Genomic DNA, 25,320 nt, shown 5'->3' on the forward strand with positions numbered 1-25,320 from the left:
TCCGCTGGTCAGAGTTTGGAAGCACCTCCTGACACTGAAAAGTCTTGAGATGGCTTCTCCAAGGTGCTATTAACAGACCCTTGAGCCTAGAGGCGTGGGGCCAGGGCCTGTTTCCTTGTCTGGAGCTGGAGTTGCCACTGTCTTTTTTTTTTTTTTGGCTGCACTGGGCCCCTGCTGCTGCACCCAGGCTTTCTGAAGTTGCAGCAAGTGGGAGCTGCTCAAGGACTTCGTTGCCCCGCAGCACGTGGGATCTTCCCGGACCAGGGATCGAACCTGTGTCCCCACCCCCCTGCATTGGCAGGAGGATTCTTAACCACTGGGCCACCAGGGAAGTCCCTCTGACTATCTTTGAATCTCTGTCTGGGGTTATTGACACTGGTCAAGCTGCTAAAGAGGGCAGGAGGAGAAAGGATGATTCTGCAGGGGTAATTCGGGCCCGGGAAGTAGTGATTATTAACTACCAGGTAGATGGGGAGGAGGGAGAGACAGGGTAGCCATTTGAATTTTCAGAGCAAACCGGAAACATGAGCTTCTTAGCATCACATAAACAGGAAGCATGAAAGACAAATAGGATAGAAGCAGGACACATACGTGCCCCCAGGAGGCCTGTGTATGTGTCTCTCTGAGATGAGTCCCCTGGTGGAGGCAATGAATACACTGAAAAAGATAGGCACTGATAATTCAGACAAACCCAGGTTTCAACCCTCTTTCCAGCTGTGTGACTTCAGGCAAGTTACTTAATCCATCTGAAGGCCATCATCTCTAAAAGCTGGTGAATAATACCTTCCTTTAGAGATAAAACTGCATTCTCACACGTAAAACTTGTGTAAGAGTACCTGGCAAGTAGTGATTGATGGACAAAATTTTAATTATACTCTGCAGTTTTCTGCAACTTTCAACACTCTTCCTAATGTCTATTTGCACAAGTCTGGCAGTATCTCAAGGTCTATATTTAACTTTATTCCCTTCTGGTTCAGGGTAGCAAAGAAAGAAGTTAAATTATGCACAGAAAAAGATTCACTGCCAAACCCTACTTTTCTTCTTGGAGATACTCTTTATGTCACCACACTTCTCAAGGTTTCCTTTTACACCCAAATTTCTGTGCAGGGACCTAGTGATACAACCACACAGCTGGCCGTGGCGGCAGGGGGATGGCTCCCTCTCGCTGTCTGCGGTTGTATTGTTTCCTCCGGTGTGGTCTTCATGACGTTGCCACTAAGCGCGTGTGAGCCAGGTGTGAGGCAGGCGTTAAGCCATGGGCTGGGGGATTGACCCGCCTGCCTGGAACCTCTGACATTTTTTAATATATTTATTTATTTTAGCTTTGGCTGCATTGGGTCTGAGTGGCAGCATCTTCGTTGCAGCGTGCCGGCTTCTCTCTGGCTGTGGCCCAGGGGCTCTGAGCGTGGGGCTCTGCGGTTGTGGCACTTGGGCTTAGGTTTGCTCCAAGGGATGTGGGCTCTTAGTTCCTGGACCAGGGATTGAACCCCCCTCCCCTGCATTGGAAGGCGGATTCTGACCACTGGGCCGCCAGGGAGGTCCCTATGGGACCTTTAACATGAACTCATTTTGTGATCCAGACTCTCCACTTCTCAGCGTGCTTGTCTATTAGATGGAGACGACAAGACGGCCCCCCTTTCCCAGGACTGTTGACTCAGGACGACTGAGCTTTAGGTTCCTGACAACAAACTAACCATTATTTTGCAATATTGCACTCTGAAATAACTGAAATAACTTTATATAGGAAGTAACCAAATTATTTCTGACTCAGATTTGAGATCCCATTGCCTGCCTCCTTGCCAGAATGTGGCAAGGTCAGTCTTTTTAACTCAGCCTTTCTCACAGGGCTGTAACTGTGTCTCACAGTGGTTTTAATTTGCATTTCTCTAGGAAAGAAGTTTTTGAGCATCATGTGATTGTTTGCCATATGTGTATCTTCTTTGGGCTTCCCAGGTGACTCAGTAGTAAAGAATCTGCCTACCAATGCAGGAGATGCAGGTTCGATCCCTGGGCCAGGAAGATCCCCTGGAGTAGGAGATGGCTACCCACTCCAGGATTCTTGCCTGGGAAATCCAATGGACAGAGGAGCCTAGTGGGCTACAGTCTGTGGCATCACAAAGACTCGGACACGACTTAGCAACCAAACAGCAACAGCAACTCATCTTCTTTGGCATTGTCTAACAATTTGGCAAATTGTTCAAATCTTCTATCTAGGTTATAGTTGTATTATTGTCTTTTTTATTGAGTTCTGAGAGTTTTCAAAACATTTTCTTGGTACAAGTCCTTTATCAATAAGTATCTTGGAAATATTTTCCTCCGGTCTATTGCGTGTCTTTTCATTCTCTTAGCATCATCTTTTAAAGAGTTGAAATTTGTAATCTTGATAAAGTCTATATTATAAACCAACGATGTTCCAATAATAATTAAAATGATAAATAATAAAAATCAGCCATGACCTAAAAACAATCTTGATAAAACCCAATTTATCACTTTTTTTTTTCTCTTATGAGTCATGCATATGGTGTTGTAGCTAAAAAATCTTTGCCTAAACCTAGGTCACAAAATTTTTTCCTATATTTTCTTCGGGAATTGTTATAACTTTAGGCTTTGCATTGAGGTTCATGATCCATTTGGAGTTAATTTTTGTATATGGTGTGAGATTTGGACGGAGGTTCATCTTTTTAAATTATGAATGAATGTTCCAGCATCATCGGTTGAAAAGATTATCCTTTCCCCACTGAATTGCCTTTGCATCTTTGTTGAAAATTAATTGACCCATCTTTGTGTGGGTCTCTTCTGGAGAGAGCCTTGATTTTCACTGTACAATCTGGTACTGAAATTCTCTGCTTCTGGCCTTCAGCCCTTTGAAACTCCTCCCCATGATTTCCTGACAAGCCCCCATCCCCCCCCCACACCTCGGCACTGCTCACTGTTGAGTCCCCAGGACAGTCTGCATGAACTGCTCTTCTACATCCTTCAGGTCCTGGAGCCTTGCCCTTGTGGGGCTTGGCTTAAATGAACCCACAAATGCCCCAGAGCTGGCTGGTCCCCCAAGCCGTGTTTTCCAGGAGGTGTTGTATGCAAAAGCACACTCCCCACCCTGGCCCATAGACCCAGATGCCCAAGGGACTCTGCAACCCTGACCAAGCTGGTGGGCCCAGAGCTCCCTCACTTCCACCCACCCCAGTACCCCACCTCCTATCCTCACCTCCCCTTAATTCCAGTCAGGCTGGAGAACCTTCAGGAGAAAGATCAATTAAAAGATCCCACCTGTTGTTTGGAAACACGGAAAGCTAACCCATCGGGCAGCCCCATCTCAGCCGCATCTCTGCCTCCAGCTTCCTGGGGAGGGCTGCACAGAGAGGAGGGAATATCGGAAGAATCTCTCGCTCATTTCCCCAGCAGTTAGGAAGCAGATGAAGCCAGAACTGGCTCTACACTTGGCAAAGCACCTGGACACAACAGTATGCTAATGAAACAACTAAATGTCCCCAGAGCAGAGCCCCAGTGCATTTACTTAACTTTTATTGACCTCTGATGAGTGTCTGCCAGAATACTAGCATGGCACGAAAAGGCACAAGCAAAGTGTCTGCCACCAGGCAAAGCTTAACCTGACCTTGTGGTTTCCTCCTTCTTCCCCAAGCCGGAGAACCCAGGGCCATCATCCCCACTCTTTAAGCCACGTCCCCGGTAGGTCATTAAATTGGTACTGAGCTGCAGAACTAACAATAAAAACGCTTCCTTATTTCAAAATGTTCTTTTGTAAAACTGGGCTTCAGGTAAAGAATTCTTTACCTGGCTCAGGTAAAGAATCCGCCTGCAATGCGGGAGACCTGGGTTCTATCCCTGGGTTGGGAAGATCCCCTGGAGAAGGGAAAGGCTACCCACTCAGTATTCTGGCCTGGAGAATTCCATGGACTGTATAGTCCATGGGGTCGCAAAGAATCGGACACAACTGAGCGACTTTCACTTTTTAAAATTTATTTATTTATTTTTGGCTACGCTGGGTCTTCCTTACTGCAAGAGGGCTTTCTCCAGGTGAGGCAAGCAGGAGGTACTGTTGGTTGCGTTGCTCGGGCTTCTCACTGCAGTTGCTTTTCTTGTTGCGGAGCACAGGCTCCAGGGCGGGCGGGCTTCAGGAGTTGCAGCGTGCAGGCTTAGTTGCTTATCGGCCTGTGGGATCTCCCTGGACCAGGGATTGAACCCATTGAATCTGCACTGGCAGGCAGATTCCTATCCAATTCTTTATCAAACAACACCGGTCTTTGCTTGGAAGCAATGCAGGGGGCTGTGTTCCTTCCTCGACGTCCCCAGCTCTGGCTTACGGACGGCGTGCCACCAGCTTTAGGACGTTCAGCTAGCTGAAAAGCACATGGTCTGCTGCCGGGACAAAACACATGCTCAGAGAGTTCTACCATGGCATTCTGCAGAAAGTATTTTTAAGGGGGAGGGGGCGGAGTTTTGATGGTAAAATTCATCTGAGAAGCCTGTCTACTTTATTCCTCCTGTAAGATTCATAGCACACTTTATCATATTAAGACTCTGGAAAGTTCTGGTGCAGCAAATTCACTCGCTGCGCTAAACTGACCTACAAATTCCCCAAACTTACTTAAGCTAAGAACACTTCCTGTTTTAAGGAAAGGAAAGTGAAGTCGCTCAGTCGTGTCCGACTCTTTGCGACCCCATGGACTGTAGCCTACCAGGCTCCTCCATCCATGGGACTTTCCAGGCAAGAGTACTGGAGTGGGTTGCCATTTCCTTCTCCAGGGGATCTTCCCGACCCAGGGATCAAACCCGGGTCTCCCACATTGCAGGCCGACGCTTTACCGTCTGAGCCACCAGGGAAGCCCTGGTGTTTTAAACCGGGTTTTAAGTCCTGTGTTTTAAGCCTAGTATTTATTAACACCAGGGAACTCAGTTGGGAAATGATATTCCAAAGAAATTGCATAAGGTATTTCCATGAAACCAGTGTCTGTTGCTCTGTTCTGTTTAACCCACTTCTTAGAAGCAGTGAATGGCGAGAGGATGAGGAATTGGGGAGCTCTGGCATTCCCAGCTTGGGATGGAGAAGGAAACAAAGAGGTCTTCCAGCCACAGGGGATGGGGGTGGGGGGAGAAGCCCCACGCAGAGCCTGGCAGTCAGCCAGGTCATTAACTAAGACTGCTCGGGAGCCCCTAGGTCAGAAGCCCACCTCCCCGAGTTCTCACAGCAAGTTTCTAGCACATGCCTTTTTTTTTTCTTTCCTCTCATGCCAATTTTCCAAAGAAATTCATTTCTCTCCCCCCCACCCCAAATGTCATGACTGAATTAAAAACGCTTTTCTAGCTCTCTTTCTCCAGCACTGCATCCCTATTCCTCTCCAAACTCGTGTTTGGGAAGGAGGGGGTCAGCCGTGGAACACTTCCCTTCTGTCTTTTAGGAGGTGTCAGCCACGAAAAAAATGGCCTCGCTACAGGAACGTGGCTTCTGCCTTAGTTTAGCGCCTCCGCTGCCCCTGAAGTGCAATGCGATTCGGCGCTGCCGGGCCGGGGACCGAGCTGTCCCCAAACCCCCGCGTCAGCAGCTCGGGGCCACCCTCCCCTCCGCCCGTCTCGCGCGCACAGCTCTGCGCTGTCATCTGGAGCTCGGCGCGCTCATTCTAATTCTTCATGCCTTGTTATGCTGTCCATTTCTTAATCTATTTATGCTGACTTTATTTTTAGTGTGCCTATTGTGACAGCAGATCTGAAATTGCCCGGGTTGTTTTCTGAAAATGGCCGTTACCAAACCGTCACGCGGACCCCGAATAAAATGATGTCAGCCCCGGGCGGTTCCCTGGCGGCGCAGCAGCTGTCTCCTTTTCGAGCTGCGCATCAATTCTCCTCTCCGAGGGGGCGGCCCGGGAGAGACGCTTCTTCTCCTTTCGGAGGATTTCTTCAAACATTAATAAATTCCCTCCCCTCTGCCTATCTTTTGTTGGCAAACCATAAAAAAATGCAAATGATCCAGAAACCCATTAATTTTTAGAAGGTTGCAGCTGTTCTTCTGTATTCACAAGACACGCTGGGTACATGTAGGGTGTCTGTGGCCGCACACACATGGAAGACGCTGTCCGTCACGGACCCGTCACAGTTCCAGATATGAGCCATCACTCGGCCGTGTCCACGCAAGCCGATCACTTTCAAAGTGTTTTCCACACCCAAAGCATCAGGAGCAGAGGCGATAGCCCTCTTGTATATCCAATAGCAGGGCTTCCCAGGTGACGCTAGTGGTAAAAAAAAAAAAAAAAAAAAAATACAAACCATCCGCCTTCAATGCAGGAGATCTGGGTTCGATCCCTGGGTGGGGAAGATCCCTTGGTAGCACTGTGAAGTTTCTCTTGCTTGGGTCGAGAAAATGCCCTATGGAGGGCAGGTGCCAGCATTGACAGGCTGTCCTTCTGGTTACCGTCCAGGTGAGGGCGCAGTGTCTTAAGCCCTAGGGATTTGTAGCGCTACTGCTGCAAGCCGACTGGTGGAACTTGGTTAGATTTCAGGCTCATAATCGTAAGCATCGAAGCCTTTCCTTCTGGTGGTCTCAACATGTCGCAATAGTATTCCTGCAAGAGAACGAGGCCGGTCTTCCTTCCATCTTCAGTAATACTCACCCGGTGCTCGTCATGGCCCACCGAAAAGCTCTTCTTTCTTTCCCTATTTTGCCCCCAGGAGCAGCTGGGTTTGGTGGAGGGAGGGATCGGGGATCCGGTGACATAAGCCTCCCAAGGGACACTGTATGGATCGCAACGGATCACCCAGCCCCACGACTGCTCCGGGACCTGGCACGCGACCCCATGGTGACCAGTGAGGCACAGAGCAAGCCTGCTGATGGGGCTCCTGGCAAAGACTTGCCCCATCCCAGTTAAAAAGACAAAGTCAATTAAGGAAAAAGTCCTTTTATGCCTTCTTTTTTCGGCCTCAGAGAGCGATTTTGTGTGCTTTTGGACGCTCGTGGATTTCCTGTGACTGTGAGCGGCAGGACTAGGATGGACAGCCTGGAGCTGAGGTGGGGGAGTGGGACCCAGGAAGCCATCCAGCCCCCGCACCCATCCCAGACCTGCTGACCTCCAGACCTCCAGCCACGGGAGACAGTTACCTCCCTTCTTCCTTAGCTACTGGGTGTCAGGTGTATTGTTACTTGTGGTCAAAAGCATTTCTGACAGACGCAAAGCTGTCTGGGTTGAAAAAGACCATACAGTTGTCTAGAAGCACTGCTCTCGGCTGCCCCGACCCCTGCTCTGTCATTTCCACGAAATGATCTAAACTGCACTTGAATGATCAGATGAGGAGAAGAAGGAATAGCTTCCTTCTAGATCTCCCAGGCTACACCTGAGCCCTTCTGCTGGGAAGTCTTCCTGACGTGATGGGAGAATTCAGTTTGCCAGAGTTAGAGGCAGACAGGCTGGAGAGACCAGACCAGCACACGGGCCACTCCCCCAACAAGACGTGGGGTGTGGGGGCTGAGCCCACCTGTGAAGGGCGGGGAACACAAGGCTGCAGGGAGGCGGTGCCCAAGGGGCAGCCGCCGAGGTGAGCCCTGCCCCCAGCTTCTCCCTCCTGTGAGTTACTCTGGAGGGTTATTCTTTAAACCCTTTAATTGAAATATAATTCATATATACGGTAACAATTCACCCATGCAAAGTGTACAAGCCTGTGTCTTTTTAGTGTTTTCATAGATACATACAATCATCACCAGAATCAATTTCGGATAATTTTCATCACCCAAGGAGAAACCTTGTACCTTTAAGTTTCACTCCTCTACTGAGCAACGCCCCCCTGCCTCCCCCAGTCTCAAGTCTAATCGTTCCATCCCTATAGATTTCCCTGTTCTAAACATTTCATAAAATTGAATCATATAATAGGTGGTCTTTTGTGACTGGCTCCTTTCATTTAGCATAATGTTTTCAAAGTTCATCCATGCTGTTCCAGCACTCATTTCTTTTTATGGCCGAAAAAGTACTCCATTGTGTAGCTCTCCAGCCAGTTCTTGTTATTTTTGGTAGTTGCGTTCTGTAAAGTCACCCTGAACACTGAACTAGCAAATAACTGCACTGTTGCTGGTGGGCAAATACGGGGTTGGGTTTCTGTGAGCCTCTGGCCACCACAGACTCATCAAGTAGTCAGTACATCACCTTGTTTTATGGTATTTCTGTTTAAAGGCACCTTATTTGATATATACTGTTGACTCATTAACATTGAGCTCATGGCCAACAGCACAATAACTCAGATCTGAAAGAGGAGGGGGCTGGGGGAGAGAGGGTTGCCTGAGAGAAGTCATCGGACAGACACACCTGCGTCAGCCCCATGACACAGGTTGCCCGGGGCTGGGGATTGGGGCCAGGGCCCTGGGGGTGGGGTCCCAGATGATTGCTCACCCTTGCCGCCTCCCTCCACTCACCCGCAGCCCTGCTTCTACCCCCTGGAGTCAGAACAAAGCGCATCTTGGATCCTCCCAGGTTCACGGACCTTCCTCGCATTGTACTGAAGGACAAGAGGCCACTGGCTGATCACAGAGTGAGTCTCTCCTGGCCTAACGACCAGACTGCACTTTCCCAGGCTCTCTGGCAGGTAGGTGTGGCCACAGAGGTTCTAGAATGTGAACCGAAGGCCTGTGGCCACTTCCAGACCTCCCACTCCCAGTCTCTTTCGGCTTCACTGCTGGAGGGGGGCTGACCCCCGCCTAGGAACACGGTGCCCACATTTGTTCGTACCTGCGATCATTTCATTTATTTGTGGGGGGTCTGTCTTTCCCACTTGAACGTAACCTTCATGAGCACGGACACCCTCTCCCCTGGGGGCATGGCGCTTGGAGAAGTGAGTGAGTGTATCTGGTTCTCACCTGTTCCCCTCGGTGGCCCACTCCCCCTTCTAGGGACAGCAGCGGCACCCCCAACCCAGGCCTAAAGCACCAGGAAACCCCGTGGCCACAGAAGGGACAAGCCTGAACCCACCCCCAGAAAGCCTGGGGGTCACAGAGGATGGCAGCTTTCTTTCTCCCTGGTGTCACCTCATTATTTGTCAGGTCGTGGCCTCCCGCCGGAAATAACAAGATGAAAAAGCCCATCATTTCAGCTTCTCTCAGTCCTCATTTCTCTGTGATTTCTTAATTGATGATCATTTATTTTCTACAATAAGCTCATTAAAAATTTTTTTTGGAAGAATTTTCTTCTGTGTTTATCAGCCAAAATGCCAGGAGCAGGTACGTACCACTGGGGAGGGCCACCCAGGCCTGGGCCAGGTGCCGTGTGCCTGGACTGGGATATGGAGGTGCTATGTGGGTTGAAAGCCGGAGGCTCTTTGTGGCCCCTTGTTCTTTCTGGAAAGAAGTTCGCCTTCTGCGGACAGGAGTAGGGAGCTTAGGGATGGCCCTGAGCAGCCAGGGTTCGACCTAGTGCCTCACAGAACTACCCTCACCCCTAAAACCATCACCACCCCCACCACTGTCATCATCTCTGCATTTATGAAGTGTCTGCTGTATACCAGGTCCTCCTTGTTGTTGCTTAGTCGCTAAGTTATGTCTGACCCTTTGCGACCCCATGGACTGTAGCCCACTAAGCTCCTCTGTCCATGGGATTCTCCAGGCAAGAATACTGGAGTGGGTTGCCATTTCCTGCTCCAGGAGATCTTCCTGATCCAGGGATCAGACCCTCTTACATCTCCTGCATTGGCAGGCAGATTCTTTACCAGCTGAGCCACCTGGAAAGCCCACCAGGTCCTCTAGTAGGCGCCTTACCCACAAGATCGTCCAGAAGTAGCACTCTGAGGCCAGAACACTTAGATCACAGATGCGGCAAACCGGCATAAGTTATGAAGGCACAGGTGGAAACAGAACGCGTATGACCCTCACCGCCACGCACACAGCCAACAACCAAGGACGTCAGTGACACGTGCTGAGATTTACAGGGCAGCTGCAGTGCCTGCCCCTGACTGGGAGCTGCTGCTCGAGGCCTGACGACGCTGGGGGCCTCAGCTTCTCCCTGCAGAGCTGGGGATCAGCTGGACGCCTCTGCTCCGGCGTGCACGCCCAGCCGAGGCTCAAGGGGCAGCAACTGCTCCAAGGAAGCATCTTCTCACGGGCATGGCAGAAGTGCGAGCAATCAAATGGGAACAGACAGGATCTCCTGGGAACCATCACGTCACTCTCCCAGGTGCCTACTGACTGAAGCGAGTCACGTGGGCCAGCCAGAGCCGAAGAGGCAGGGACACCTGGCTCACTGTCACGTCACTGAGGACACGTGGTGGTTGGTGACGCACTGAGGGTGTCAGTGATACTTGACACGCCCTCCCTTTCCTTCCCAGGTGGCGCTAGTGATAAAGAACCCGCCTGCCAGTGCAGGAGATGTAAGAGACGCGGGTTCCATCCCTGGGTCAGGGAGATCCCCTGGAGGAGGGCATGGCGACCCACTTCAGTAATCTTGCCTGGAGAATCCCGTGGACAGAGGAGCCTGGCGGGCTGCAGTCTGTGGGGTTGCAAAGAGTCGGACACGACTGAAGCGACCTACCAGGGCACACCCTCTCCTTCCACGTGGTGGGGGCCCCCAAGCTCCCCTCCTCTGCTGAGAAGCCAGGTCAGGGAGAGGGCTGGGGGTGGGCAGGGAGGCAGGCAGCCACATGGAGAGGCCCTTGTCCAAGAACCTGTCTACTAAGGGCCCAATTTCTGTTTCCGTCAACTGCCAGCTCCGTGATCTCAGGCAAACCACTTAACCTCTCCCAGCTTCAGTGCCAAGTATGTAAAACCAGGATAATAAGCGTTCTGGAGAAGAGGATGCCCTGGCCTAACACAGGGCAGAGGCTCAGGAAACGGCCTTCTCGTCACACTCTGGCTCTCCTGAGCGGTGGCGGGGACTGGGGTGGATGAGTAAACAGCTCTGAGTCTTCCAAGAGCTGGTCTCTATAGGTCAAGCAAAGGGCTTGTCAGGGAGGAAGGGCGGGAAATGCCCAGGTGAGAAGAGGCCAAACCCAAACAGGACTTGACTCCTGAAAAAGGCACAGGTGTTTGGCATTCATGTGGGGAATCCGACCCCTTCCAGAAGAGCCAAACAGAAACTGGAGGAGACGATGGGCCGTTGTGTTACTTCATGCCAGGTGTTTGAAGGTGGGGTGGCACCAGGTTTGTCTCGTCGGGGCTCTGCTCCCCTAAGTCACAGCCTCTGGAGATTGGGGGCTCTCTCCCAGGGTCCCTGTATTAGGAGCCAGGAAAGCGGCCCAGGCTGGGTCACGTGCCCACTCCAGGTCACGTGCCCACGCCTAACCAATCGCTGCCGGGGATGTTAGCATGGCCTTGACCTTGGGCCAATCAGGGTTCAGCCCTGGCCCGGGGGTCTTTTAGGAAGGCACCTTGGCGTGTGGACTGGGAACCCCCTGACACAGTGAGTCTGTGGGCCTGAAGCCCGAAGGTGTGCGGGCGGCCGACAGGATGTCCCGGGCAGGCAGGGACTGGAGGCCCAATACGAGCCGCTCAGAAAGATCCAAACCCGAAGATGCCTCCGCGTGCAGCCCAGCAGCAGGCTCTCAGGTGAGAGTAGGCGGTGGGCCCAGGGGGAGGGGAGTGGATAGGAGAAGCGGGGAGTAGGGTTCAGGCTGCCGACTCCCTGGTGGGGGCCGGCATCTGGGGAGGGTGGTCCTGGGACCAGCATGGCGGTACCGGCAGGGGACGTCCAGCGTGCGCCCCTGAGAACGCGGGTGCCTTGCCCCTCCACCACCACTTCTTCAGTCACTCCCACCGGGGTCTTTTTATTAGAAGATAGGCCCTGAGGCTCAGGCTGGGGTTTTCAGGACACTATGAAAGACTCTCCAAGGCCCCCAGAAACTTCCAGCCTGAGTGTTCCAGACCCTCTTTAGGAAGCTTTAGGAAGGAGGCCCCGCAGGAGAGCTGGGTTTCCTTGGCACCATGTTCCTGGAGCCAGAAGGGGAGAGGAAATTCAGAATGGGCTGCTCCCCACCCATGGGTTCAAGTCCAAGCCCCCCGGGGTTGCTGGTGCAATTGGATTTCCAGCTCCGGGGGTGGGGTAGGGGTGGGGAGAGCTTCCGGGATATGAAGGCAAAAATCTGGAGGGAGACCGAGGGCTTAAATGCCCTAAACCCAGAGCTGCGGCCCTCTGTCCCCAGGGGGCATTCTTTCTGGCGGGGTTGGGGGTGTGGTATTGGAGACGTTGGGCGTCAGAGCTGGGCTCGAGAAAGGCGGACCTCAGACCCCGCTGCTTCAACGGCTCAGCTGGGCCCAAAATCGGTGCTTCTGTTCACGTGTAAGCTAGTGAGGACATCCCCGCCCGCCCACCGTGGAAAGCATGCTAAGTCACTTCAGTCATGTCTGACTCTTTGCAACTTTATAGACTGTAGCCCATCAGGATCCTCTGTTCATGGGCTTCTCCAGGCAAGGATACTGAGGTGGGTTGCCATGTCCTCCTCTAGGGGATCTTCCTGACCCAGGAATCAAACTGGCGTTTCTTATGCCTCCCACGTTACAGGCAGATTCTTTACCAGCTGAGCCACCAGGAAGCCCCCATGGACACGCATTCCCCCAGAAATGCTGGAATCAGCAGGTGCACTCAGGCACTGATGACTTTCCACACCATTTCCAGTAGCCCTTGATGGGGGTGACCACTGGGGTCTTTTTAGCAGAAGGCAGGCCCTGAGGCTCAGGCTGGGGTTTTTAGGACACTGTGAAAGACTCTCCAAGGCCCCCAGAGACCTTCAGACCCTTTTTTAAATTTCTTTTTTAATTGAAATCTAATTCATATACCACACAATTCACCCATGGTATGTGTACAACTCATTTTAGGCCCTCTTTTGACTTCATTCCTTCTGATGGGGTGGTGTGGGCAGTCCTTGCCCTTCAAAGAATCCCGCTTTGGTTAAGCCCCTGACCACCAGGCCCACAGGATCCCTGTGACCTCAAGTCACCGGGAAATAACAGGACAGAAAGATCTGAGCAAGTTATCTCCCCTCTCCTCTGCCTTGCACCCCTGGTTTATAAAAAGGATGTAGCAGGCAACCCAGTTTAAAGCTGGGTAGAGGAGTTGTATAGGCATTTTTCGGAGGAAGACGTATAGATAGCCGGCAGACACAGGAAAGGACGTTCAACATCACTAATCGTTAGGGAAATGCAAGTCAAAACAACAGTGAGTGACCACTTCACCCTGGTTAGAATGGCCATCATCAAAAGGGTACCAAATAATAAATGTTGGCAAGTGATGTGGAGAAAAGGGAACCCTCATACACGATTGGTGGAAAGTAGATTGGTGTAGCCACTATGGAAAACAGTATGGAAGTCCCTCAAAAAATTAAGAATAGACCCATCATATGATCAGTTATCCCATTTCTGGATGTTTATCCAAAGAATATGAATATGTACGTACCCAGTGTTCATATCAGCATTACTTACAAGAGACAAGACATAGAAGCAACCAGCAATGCCCACTGGATAAAGAAGATCTCTTTCTATATATATGAATATATATTGGAATATTATTCAGTCATAAAAAGATGAAATCTTGCTATGTATAACAACATGGATGGATCTTGAGGATATTATGGTAAGTGAAATAAGTCAGATGGAAAAGATAGACACCATGTGATTTCACTCATACATGGAGTATAAAAAACAAATGAACAAACCAAATCAAACCAATACATTGATACAGAGAACAGAGTGGTGGTTACCAGAGGGGAAATATGCCAAGGGGACAAAGGGTAAAGAGTGTGGTCATGGATGGAGGCTAAATTTTTGGTGGCAAGCCTGCTGCAGGGTGTAAGGAGTAGAAATATAATGTACACATGAAACTTACATAGAAATTAAAGTGCTTTGAATTAAAAAGGACACAGACATTTTGTTTCTGAAAGCTCTTTTGAAGGCCTGGAATAAAATAGCACCTGCATACACACAGGACACTCACAGGACATGGCAGAGACACTGACAAATGTAGCAAACTTGTGCTGTGAAAAGGGAGACGACCTCCGTCCCATCGGAGAGAACCTTGTAAAATACTTGTTTTGAGGTCAACTACTCAGACCTATGGAAACCTAAAGAATCTGCCTGCAGTGCAGGAGACCCAGGTTCAATCCCTGGGTCGGGAAGATCCCCTGAAGAAGGAAATGGCAACCCACTCCAGTATCCTTGCCTAGAAAATCCCATGGATAGAGGAGCCTGGCGGGCTGCAGTTCATGGGGCCCCAAAATAGTCAAACACGACTAGCACACAGCCCACACGTAGAGTCTCTTCCTTCATCCTGTGGCACTTGAGTCCTCTCTGGTTTTACTCCCAGTCTCCTGAGGCCCTGGCCCTTCTTTTACTCTTGTCAAGCTCAGTCAATACTGAGAGAACTTCTGGTATGATGACTAACAGGAAACGTTGTCTTTAGGGTTTGGTGTTCCAGTCGGTCCTAAATTGAGCCCCCCATCACTCACCAGATTATATGCCAGAACTGGTTTAATGATGATAACATTATTCATTTGACAACAAGCAATTGAATGTTATTTTCTACCTTGCCCCAGAAAGGGTCAAGTGGTATTTTACATTTGAAACGATTATTGTTGTAATCACAGGACTGGCTGGCCTCAGGAAGGTGATACTCTAGGAAGAGTGTCAGAGGCTCCTGGACACTTTGTTACAGAACCCACTGTTGTAAGCCAGATTGGAATTTTTAATGTGTCCCCTCACCTTTCTATTTGCTTTTTGGAAGTTAAAATCGTACTGTCTTTGAGCATCTTTTCCTGGTTTGGTTAGGACATTCAGAAAGCAGGTTTCTGTAGTGTTGAAGGCTGACTCATTGATTGTTTTGGTGATTTTGAGTCTTTGGCTTAGGAAATGTAGTGGGAAAAATCGCAGTCACAAATCACAGGAACAAAAGTTGTAACTATATTTTTCTACAATTAATTTTTATCCAGAACCCTATTTCCCTCACTCCAGTATGCTGGCCTGGAGAATTGCATGGACTGTATAGTCCATGGGGTTGCAAAGAGTCAGACATGACGGAGCGACTTTCACTTTCAATTTTCTATTTCCTTCAAATGGCAGAAACCCTATGTTAGGTAAATTACAGGTTAAACGTGGGCAGTTTCATGATCTAGCAGCCATTCTGTGCTTGTTGTTGTTCAGTTGCTAAGTTGTATCCAACTCTTTGCGACCCCATGGACTGCAGCACGCCAAGCTTCCCTGTCCATCACCGTCTCCCGGAGTTTGCTCAAACTCGTGTCCATTGAGTCACTGGTGCCATCCAACCAGTCGCCCCCCTTCTCTTCCTGCCTTCAATCTTTCCCAGCATCAGGGTATTTTCCAGTGAGTCAGCTCTTCACGTCAAGCGGCTGGAGTATTAGAGCTTCAACTTCGGCATCAATCCTCCCAATAGAACATTCAGGGTTGGTTTTCTTTAGGATTGACTAGTTTGGTGTCCTTGCAGTACGAGAGACTCTCAAGAATCTTCTCCAGTACCACAGTTTGAAAGCATCAATTTTTTGGTGTTCAGCCTTCTTTATGGCCCAGCTCTCACATGCATACATGACTACTGGGAAAAATCAGAGCTTTGACTATATGGACCTTTGTTGGCGAAGTGGTGTCTCTGGTTTTTAATATGCTGTCTAGGTTTTTTAGAATCAGGGTTTTCCCCTTTCCCTTGATGGCATCTCATTTTGGGGGCTACTGGGCCCCTGGGGGCTTACAGAGTGTGATGGGTTGCAAGAGTGACCCAATTTTCCCTCTCCCTATATCAGGAGTGCCCTTGCACGCTGACTTCAACTTTGAATGTGTGACTTGTTTTGACCAATGAGATGTTGCAAATGAGAAGCAATTAGAGGCTCCAAAAGCACTTGCATGATTAGACTCTCTCGATCTTTCCCTCTGCCACTAGGAGAGGCCATCCTTGTCAGTGGACCCCAGAGATGGTTGAGAGATGCGTGGAGCAGACCTGGCTCTCTCTGGAGTGGTCCAGGCTGTCCTAGATCCAGCAGCCCCAGAAATGAGAGCAAGCCCGGCCACAGCTGCTGCAGGCCCATGAGAGGGCCGTTTCAGGTGAGATGAACACCACGCGCTCCTGAGCCCTACACCACCCAGGCTTGTGTTGTTTGTTATGTTGCATTTTAGTGGCTATGAATGAATGGTCACATGAGATCATATTTAGAGGAAGCATCTCCTCTGCTTGCAGTAGCACTTGCAGAGATAGGACATCTTCCTGTCGTGTTTCACTATTGACGTCCTTTCCTAATGAGATCCCCTGGCCAGAGCCATCCACCACTGGGGTCCACCAGGGTGGCCACAGTTCCGCATGGCCTCAGGCTTGCAGGGGTCCCTGGGATGCCTGTGGCCTTGCCTTCCGGAGCACCAGGAGGGCGATCCCCCTTCTCTGGGGCTGGAAGAGACTCAGGATGTCAACCAGCCTCTCTCTTGCTGCCCCCAGAAAGCACCTCGGCTCTCCTTGCCTAGTCCTCGGCGGCCTGGGTTCTGTCTGTGCGCTGGGATGGCCTGCAGGCCCAAGCCCTCTGTCCTCTGATTCCAAAATCCTGCCTTAGTGATCTGGTCCCTTCGAGAAGGATCTGCATCTCTTCCTCAATCCTGTCTGATGTCCCTATGGTCCTCCCTCCCCCTTCTCCCTGGATACCAGTCCCCTTTTAGGGCGTCCCCACACCTAAGCCCCCTCCCCCCAGGCTGGGCTATCTTCAAGGGGCGGGGGGTGTGGTCCTCTGACTCCCAGTGTGGTGGTTATTTTTTATTTTTAAAGTTTTTTAAAAATTAATTTATGTTTGACTGTGCTGGGTCTTCGCTGCTGCCAGTGGGCTTTCTCTAGTTGCAGTGAGCAGTGGCTGCTGTCAGCTGAGGGGCGCTGGCTTCTCCTTGTGGAGGACCACAGGCTGTAGGTCCACAGGCTTCAGCAGTTGCAGCTCCTGGGCCCTAGAGCACAGGCTCAGTAGTTGTGGTTCACGGGCTTCGTTGCCCCACATCATGTGGGATCTTCCTGGACCAGGGATCAAACGTGTGTCTCCTGCGTTGGCAGGCAGATGCTTTACCACCAGACCGCCTGGGAAGCCACGGTGTGGTCTTTAGGGCAGTGCTTCTGACTGGATCCCTTCAAAGCTTAGTCTCTTGACTGCCGAACACCCAGCACTTGCTTTCAAGATGGTTGTCTCTGTGATGGGATTTGACAATCGGTTTTAATCTGAAAAACCAAGAACTTGGCCCCTCTGCCTGCCAGTGTCTCTGGGTTTTTTTTTATTTTCTGGGCGGGGTATGCTGCTGAGCTTGTTGGAACAGGCTGGTAACTTGACCCAATAAGGAAAAACATGAAAGAAACCAGTTTATCTCCTCCTGAGAATATAATCCAAGGTCGATCGGAGCTTGGGGCAAAGTCAGTGAAGACTCTGGGTGGGGAGTGAGGAGAGGTCGTTGGGTGGGGCTGGCCGGGCACTGATTTCCCCGTCTCAGGGCCATTGCTGCCCTCTGGCCTCAGTCACTTAGCCTCTCACCGCCTTAGCTTCCTCCTCTGGAACACAGGGTGGGACCAGGTGGTTGTTTAGGTCTGTTCCAGCTTGGAAGTCCCATGATGCTAGGATTCACACCAAGGACAGCCAAGGCCAGAAACCAGATTTCTGATCTCGCTGAACTGATCCCCTCTCCTTTAAGCTGGCCGCTTTCTTTACGGTTCCTAAGTCTGATCAGTTCTGTAATTATAGTGCAGTAGGTTGACCCTGGACCTTGGGTGCAGCTGGACCCCATGTAAATATTAGAGTGTAACAGGAAAAGGATCACGGACTTTGAAGTTTGACCAATCCAGAGTTTACGTTAGATGTTCAGCTGAAGATAACAAATTCCCAACTGACAGTGGTTTCCACCATCCGGACATTTGCTGCTCACTCAACAAGAAGTCTGGAGGCAGGAGATCCTCAGAGTGGTTGGACAGCCCAGCCGTATCATCCTGGCCCTGGGCACGTGCCAGCTTCCAGTGCATCTTGAGCTAGTTGGCTTTATCCTTTTCACTTCTTGCATCCAAAAAGGCTGCCCCAGGCAGACACCTTACCCTCTCACAACATGTCCACAGGCAGGCAGGAGAGGTGGAGGATGCCAAGGGGACCTGCCCTTTTACTGTTCTCTCCTTTCTGTCAGGGAGGAAAAGTCTTGGCCGGAAGTTCCTGCTCCCACCCCTTTCTTTTCCATCTCACTGGCCACAGTAAGTCCTGTGCTTACCCTGTCCCAACAGTGACAAAGGGGAACAGAATTCCTGTGACTGGCCAAGACCCGTCAAGAACACATCTCCCAGGCTGGTCAGTTGCCATAAGAATCAGGTACCATTGGCCCAGAAAAGGGGGCTGGCCACTCACAGGGTCTGTCCCTCTTGGTTTTTAAATTTGGGCTTCATTTAATTGTGTGATCCTGAGCAAATCACTCAGCTTCCCTGAGCTGCCTTGTCAGCACCTGAAAAATCACAGATAACCCCACTGACTCCACAGGCTGTGGGAAGCATGCGTCAGGCCACGCAGGAACGGCCCCAGGACATTTGAACATCCCCTGCACATGCCGGCACTCGGGCAGCGGTCACCTTGGCCTTCCTAGCAGCACTCTGGACAACAGCCAGTGAGGGCAGCTTTGCTGAGCTGTCGGTTCCCAGGTTCCAATTTCCAGAAACTCCATTTCCAGGACGAGACGCACACGAGCGCTTGCCAAGGCCAACACGTTTGGCTCGGTGTTTACCACTGTGACACCTGCTGCTCAGACGGGCCCTGTGCCGTTTTGTACATGTTGGTTTTGGACAGCGGCTGCTGCACATTTTGTCTTCAGATTTCTTAGGGGGCAGATTTAGCATCTGGCAGCACGGCCTCCGACTGCGAGGCGTCTCGAGCAAGCGCTGTCGCTGGCCGCGAGCTGGGCTCAGACCGGCGTGAGGGGACAGAAGGGCATCTACTCGGAAAGGCGCAGTCGCCCCGCCGTCCTCACTCCCGCAGGACCACTAACAGCCTCTCCAAACACAAACATCAGGCAGAACTCCAGATCTTCTGTTCCCTCACTGCCCACAGCCCAGCCCGTCAGCTCTCTGAGGCCCACCCCCTTCCCACATCTCCCCTTCTACATCCCCAGGCCAGCCCGGCCTCCTGGGCGCCCCCGCTGCAGACCCCCCAGGACCCTGGTCCCTCTTGCAGCCTCCATTGCAGGTACAGGCGGTCCCCAACTTAGGGGGGTTGAACTAAGGATTTTTCAAGTTTATGATAGTGTGAAGGTGATACATGCTCAGTAGAGACCGTACTTTGAATTTTGAGTTTGGATCTCTTCCCAGGGGTCTGGGGTGTGCGGGGCCATCTCTTATGATGCTGGGTGGCGGCCGCACTTGCAGCCCCCGTGGGGCTGGCTTCACGGGCACCACGTCGGAGTTCCCCTTGCTTCCTCCTCTGTGGTCGCTGTCTGGAAATTCTGAATACTTTGTGAACTAGGCCCACGTCTTCATTCTGCACTGGCCCCTGCAAATCACGTCCAGTCCTCACATCCTCCTGCCGCTCTCCAGCCCTCCTGGTCCCGGTAACACCCGCGCTGCCTCTTTCTTCCCTGGGGGCCGTGGCAGTTTCCCCAGCTCTGGGCCGGGCCTCTGCCTTCTCAGAGGGACCCCCCACGCCCCACCTGCCTGCTCGTTTTCCACCACCGCCTGTCCCCGCCCCCGATACACTCCAGGGTCTGCAGAGTTCAGTTGGCGCCTGGTACAGAGTGAGCACTCCATGCACACGTGCTGAGCCAGTGAGCAAAAAGCACAAAGCAGCTGTCAGTCCCAGAACTTGGATTCCGATTGTGGCCTGAGCGCGGTGGCCATGGGGGTTAGAAAGTGCTGCTCACAGAGAGAGTCAACTGCTCTGTGGCTTTGATTTGGACCGGGGGTCTTCTGAAGGAGAGCAGGTGGGCGCAGCCGTCCCCTTGGTGGGACCGGCACTGGCTTCTGCGGAGACGCGATTAATTGACTATTCTGCAGTCAGTGAAGAGCTCTGATGATTTAACAAAATTAGGAACTGAAATAAGGGACTGTGCCTGGTAGAAGAGCACCTTAAACACACACACAAACACACACACCTGCACACACATGCCCCTTCACACACACACAGTTATATACCCACACACACACTACACACTCACACACCCCTACACACACACACCTACACATACACAGATATACAGACACACCTACACATCCACACATATACGTAGAGAGATACATATCTACACGTATAGACCCGTACATAAACACACATACCCATATATGCATATGCATACACACATCCATATATACACACACATGCCCTTATACACACACCCACAGCTACACATGTGTACACATACACACACATAACCTGTATCCATACATATATACACATATACATATGTATACAGAGACACACACATCTACACATGCAGATTGTACACATACACACATACCCATATGTGCATATACATACACACACCCATACATATACACACATACCCTCATACACACACACATGTACACACATACACTCACACACATAACCTGTATCCATACATATATACACACACCCACACATGTACACACATACATGCACACACACAACCTGTATCCATACATATATACACACACCCACACATGTACACACATACATGCACGCACACAACCTGTATCCATACATATACACACACACACACACATACCCTTATACACACACACATGTACGCATATACCCTCACACACACATGTACACACATACATGCACACACACAACCTGTATCCATACACACACACACACACAAACACACACGGAGTATAAGGCAGTGTTCCTCTCAGCAGCTGTGAGGTTCTGCAGGCAGCTGGGAGAGGTTTCAGCCCCCGACTCCAAGGGGCTCCCAGAGCAGTGGTAGGCGCCCGGGTGGGTGCGCCCTCCCCCCGCAGTCCCCAGGCTCAGAGGGAGGCGGTGATTGTGGCCGGCCCAGGCCTGCCTGCTCGCCCCAGGTGGCCTGAGAGGCACCTCGAGGCCCTGGGTGGGCTGCAGCGCCCAGCTCAGGGTTCCGTCTCCTCTAGAAAAAGGTCTGGAACTGATTCTTGATTTGAAACAATGAAAAGTCACTGTCTCCTCTGGGGAGGTCTGGCCCCGGCCCTGGCCCCAGACACTCTGAGCTAAGGGTGACCCGAGGCCGCGCGGTCCTCCGCCATCGCCTGTCCTCCCGCGGGGGTGCGGTGAGTGCTCAGCGGCAGGAAAGCGCAGTCCTGCATGAGGCAGGCGCTCCGTGGACGTTCAAGGCGGGTAGTGGCCGCCTGGCAGCCGTGCTGGTTGTGAGCACAGAACACATGCAACTGGTTTAGGCCAGGAGGGTGGACAGAGCTGTGAACACAGAAACAGCAAGAGACTGCAGAAACAGACGCAGGCTGGTCTTCCAGGATCGGCGCCTCAAATCCCACCACGCCCTGCTGTGGGGAACCCCGCTCCATGATGGCCCCTATCCCCCACCCAGCAGTCATCACCTGAAACCAGGTGCGTTTGCCTCTCGGGCGCCAGCAAAATGGAAGCCCCCACCCACCCTACTGAGCCAGCTCCCACACATCACTCAGCTCTGAGCCGAGGCCCTGCCCAGTCCGGTCTGATGGATGGAGCCTGCATCCAGGTACAAAGGGGAGCCGGGAACTCGTCTTGACTTCTGCGTGGAGCAGTCAGGACTGCCAGCACGGGGTCTCCTCAGGACAGAAGGAAAGGTGAGGGGTGGCTTCGGCTGGGACATCTGTACGCTGCAGGGAACCTTGGCACAGGGATGAGTGAATGAGTACATAAATAAATGGAGGCTTCGAAAAGCTCCTAACAGAAGCCAAGGCCTTGGTTTCTCTGTCTGAGGCCCGTTTGGCATCGGTCTTTGTGACAGTGGGAGAGTGTGGCGGCCGTGGGGGACGGGTTATGGGGTGTGTGTGAAAGCAGGCATGGCTGCAGGCGGAGAGCCTCTGGGACCTGGAGGTCGGGGGTGCAGTCATCGAGGACAGACATCCTGAACCAGGCTTTGCCTCAGATATGCAGAGGACACCACCCTAATGGTGGAAGAGGAACTAAAGAGCCTCTTGAGGAAGGTGGAAGAGGAGAGTGAAAAGCTGGTTTAAAACTCAACATTCAAAAAACTAAGATCACGGCATCCCGTCCCATCACTTCATGGCAAGTGGATGGGGAAACAATGGAAACAGTGACAGACTTTATTTTCTTGGGCTCCAAAATCACTGCAGATGGTGACAGCAGCCATGAAATTAAAAGAAGCTTGCTCCTTGGAAGAAAAGCTTTGACAAACCTAGACAGTATATGAAGCGGAGACATCACGGCCGACAGAGGTCCGTATAGTCAGAGCTGTGGTTTTTCCAATGGTCATGTATGGATGTGAGACTTGAACCATAAAGAAAGCTGAGGGCCGAAGAGCTGATGCTTTCAAACTGTGGTGATGGAGAAGACTCAAGAGTCCCTTGGACAACAAGGAGATCCAACTAGTCAATCCTAAAGGAACTCAACCCTCATTATTCGTTGGAAGGACTGATGCTTGAAACTGAAGCTCCAGTACTTCGGCCACCTGATGCGAAGAGCCAATTCATTGGAAAAGACCCTGGTGCTGGAAAGATTGAGGGCAGGAGGAGAAGGGGGCAATGGAGGATGAGATGGTTGGATGGCATCATCAACTCAATGGACATGAGTCTGAGCAAACTCCAGGAGATGGTGAAGCCCGGCATGCTGCAGTCCGTGGGGTCGCAAAGTGTCAGACACGACTTAGCGACTGAACAACAGTAAGAGCAGCACTCTAAGTACGGCGGTGCACCTTCTCCAACAGACTGTTAGGCAAGTGCCTGAGTGCTGCCCAGCGGAGACAGTGATAAAAGGTCACGTGGCAATCTGTGCCTGGTGACTGAACCACACGCTGAAATCTCTGATCTCTAAATATACTGACCTGATGAGGGAGGCTTATTACCATCCCTGCAGGTGAGGACTGAGGCAGAGAGGCCAATCGGGCACACAGCCAGGGAGGAGGAGCCCGGATTTGCTCTCAGGCCCCACTGTCACTTTCCAGCTGTGGACGTGAGTTCCCATAGACTCACTCCCCACTCAGCCACATGTGCTACCAAAGACCGCAGTGGCCAGTGACTCATTAAGTCCAGCATGATAAGACTAGGTCTGTAGAGGACATAGTTGTCCTCCGGAGGATGGGGTACCACTGGGGAGCCCAGGGGGCTTCCGTGATGGCTCAGTTGGTAAAGAATCCACCTGCAAGGCAGGAGAGCCCGGTTTGATCCCTGGGTCGGGAAGATCCACTGGAGAAGGGCTCGGCTACCCACCCCAGTATTCTTGGGCTTCCCTGCTGGCTCAGCTGGTAAAGAATCCACCTGCAATGTGGTAGACCTGGGTTCGATCCCTGGGTTGGGAAAATCCCCTGGAGAAAGGAAAGGCTACCCACTCCAGTACTCTGTCCTGGAGAATTCCGTGGACTGTAATAATCCATGGGGTTGCAAAAAGTCAGACACAACTGAGTGACTTTCACTCACTCACTCAGGGAGCCCAGAAGGCCTCCCCCAGGCTTTGGAGGGAGGGGGGCTCTTGCAGCCCAACTGTCTGAAGAACAGGGTGAACCCCTCACATGTCTGCAGAACCCGTACAGACAGGAAGCTGCCTCCAAGCTGACCCAACAGCCAGAGGTCCACAGGCTGGACACAGAAACTGCAAGTTCCCTTTGACCACAGGGCAGGTCTTGCGAGAGCGGGCACAACCACAACTGCAGGTTCTGAAGAAGAAAGCCTGTGCTTGAAGACCGTTCTAGCTCACAGCCGGAACCCCCGCTTGCCTGGTGAACTTGGTCACCTCCCAACAGGAGCTCAGGGTGTGACGTGCGGCAGGCTGGTGTGCATCCGTGCATGCACACTCCGACTTGCTTTTAGAAAAGAACTGTGGCAGGATATAAGAAAGCAAACATCAGCATTTCATCTAGATATGGAAAAGACCCAGAAAAATGATTTTTTTAAAAAATCAAGACAAGAATGAAATTAAAATGTGAAGTTGCAAGGGGTTAGGGGGGTGAGCGGGCTTCGGGACCGCAGGCGGTCTGCAGATGGGTTGCTGAGATTCCTTGGCGCGGAGCGGGAAGGGGCCCCTCGCTGCCTCCTGACCTGCACGTGCTGTGTAGACTCCCTGCTTCCGCCGCCGCCGTCTTTCTAGGTCAGGAGTACTGCTTCTAGGCTGCTCTCCCGGGGAGCCTCCCTCCTGCTGTCTCCCTTCCTGCCCTCGATTCCTTGCCCTTCTCTGCGTTTATTTACAGTCGCCTTCTCTTTCTGAGGCTGCCGGGGCTGCGCAAATAGGCCAGGCCCCAGCCCTCCCCGACCTCAACCCCAGCTGCCCCAGATGGGCCCCGGGCGGGCAGCCGGGCGTGGAGGCCGGTGTGGAAGGAGGCCTAGGGCGAGCCGAGCGCCGGCCGCTCCTCCAGAGCTTGGGGACCGCTCTGACCTCCCTTGCTCCTCCTGGCTCGTTTATAATCAGCTTTTCCATTATCTTGCAGCGAAGCCCTCTCTGAGTCCCATTAATTGCCTGTAACTGCAGCTGGGTGGTTGATTTACTCTTTCTAATTTGGAGGATGCGAGTGGTTTAACCCTTGTTTTTTATTTTAAAAGCTTCAGGGGTTTTGTAAACTTTGGAGGCACTAAGGCCAGAGTGGCCAGACACGTGCTCACACGAGTCTAAGCACACACAAACCGTGGTGCACACCACGCAGATGCAGGGCAGACTTCTGGGGTGAGGAGTAGGGGCGGCAGGTAATATGATCTGAGAGACCGGAAGTAAGGGCAGCGCCCATCCCTCCAACCCAAGGACACTAACATCACCTCCACCATCAAAACCAGTACCACCTTCACCTCCAGTGTAGCTACGGTCACCACTGTCCCCATCACCTCCACCACCACTAACACCCCTCACCCAGAGGCCTAAAATTCCACCATTGCAGCTTTATTCCCATGGCTTAATTATTTGCTTTCTTCAGCCATTCTCTTTGAATTATGTTAGTGTGAAATAACAAGGCCCAGACCTGCTTTTCTCAGTGACTGACTGTCCTCAGGAGTAAGAGCCAGCTGCCAAGGGGAGGGCTCTAAAAACATCGGCTGGCCAAGAGGTTTGTTCGGGTTTTCCCAAACCATGAGAAACCAGAACAAACCTCTTGGCCAAAACAATAAGATTGGAAAATGAGTGTGCATGGATGTGTGTGTGTGTGTGTGCATGCATGCACAAGCATAAACATGTCTTATCAGTTAAATTTGAAAAAAAGAAAGCCTACTGAGCCCTCTGCGACAGTGTCAAAGCTTTTATTGTTCA

This window comes from Dama dama, chromosome 26 (assembly GCF_033118175.1).
Source record: "Dama dama isolate Ldn47 chromosome 26, ASM3311817v1, whole genome shotgun sequence".
Classification (NCBI taxonomy): domain Eukaryota; kingdom Metazoa; phylum Chordata; class Mammalia; order Artiodactyla; family Cervidae; genus Dama; species Dama dama.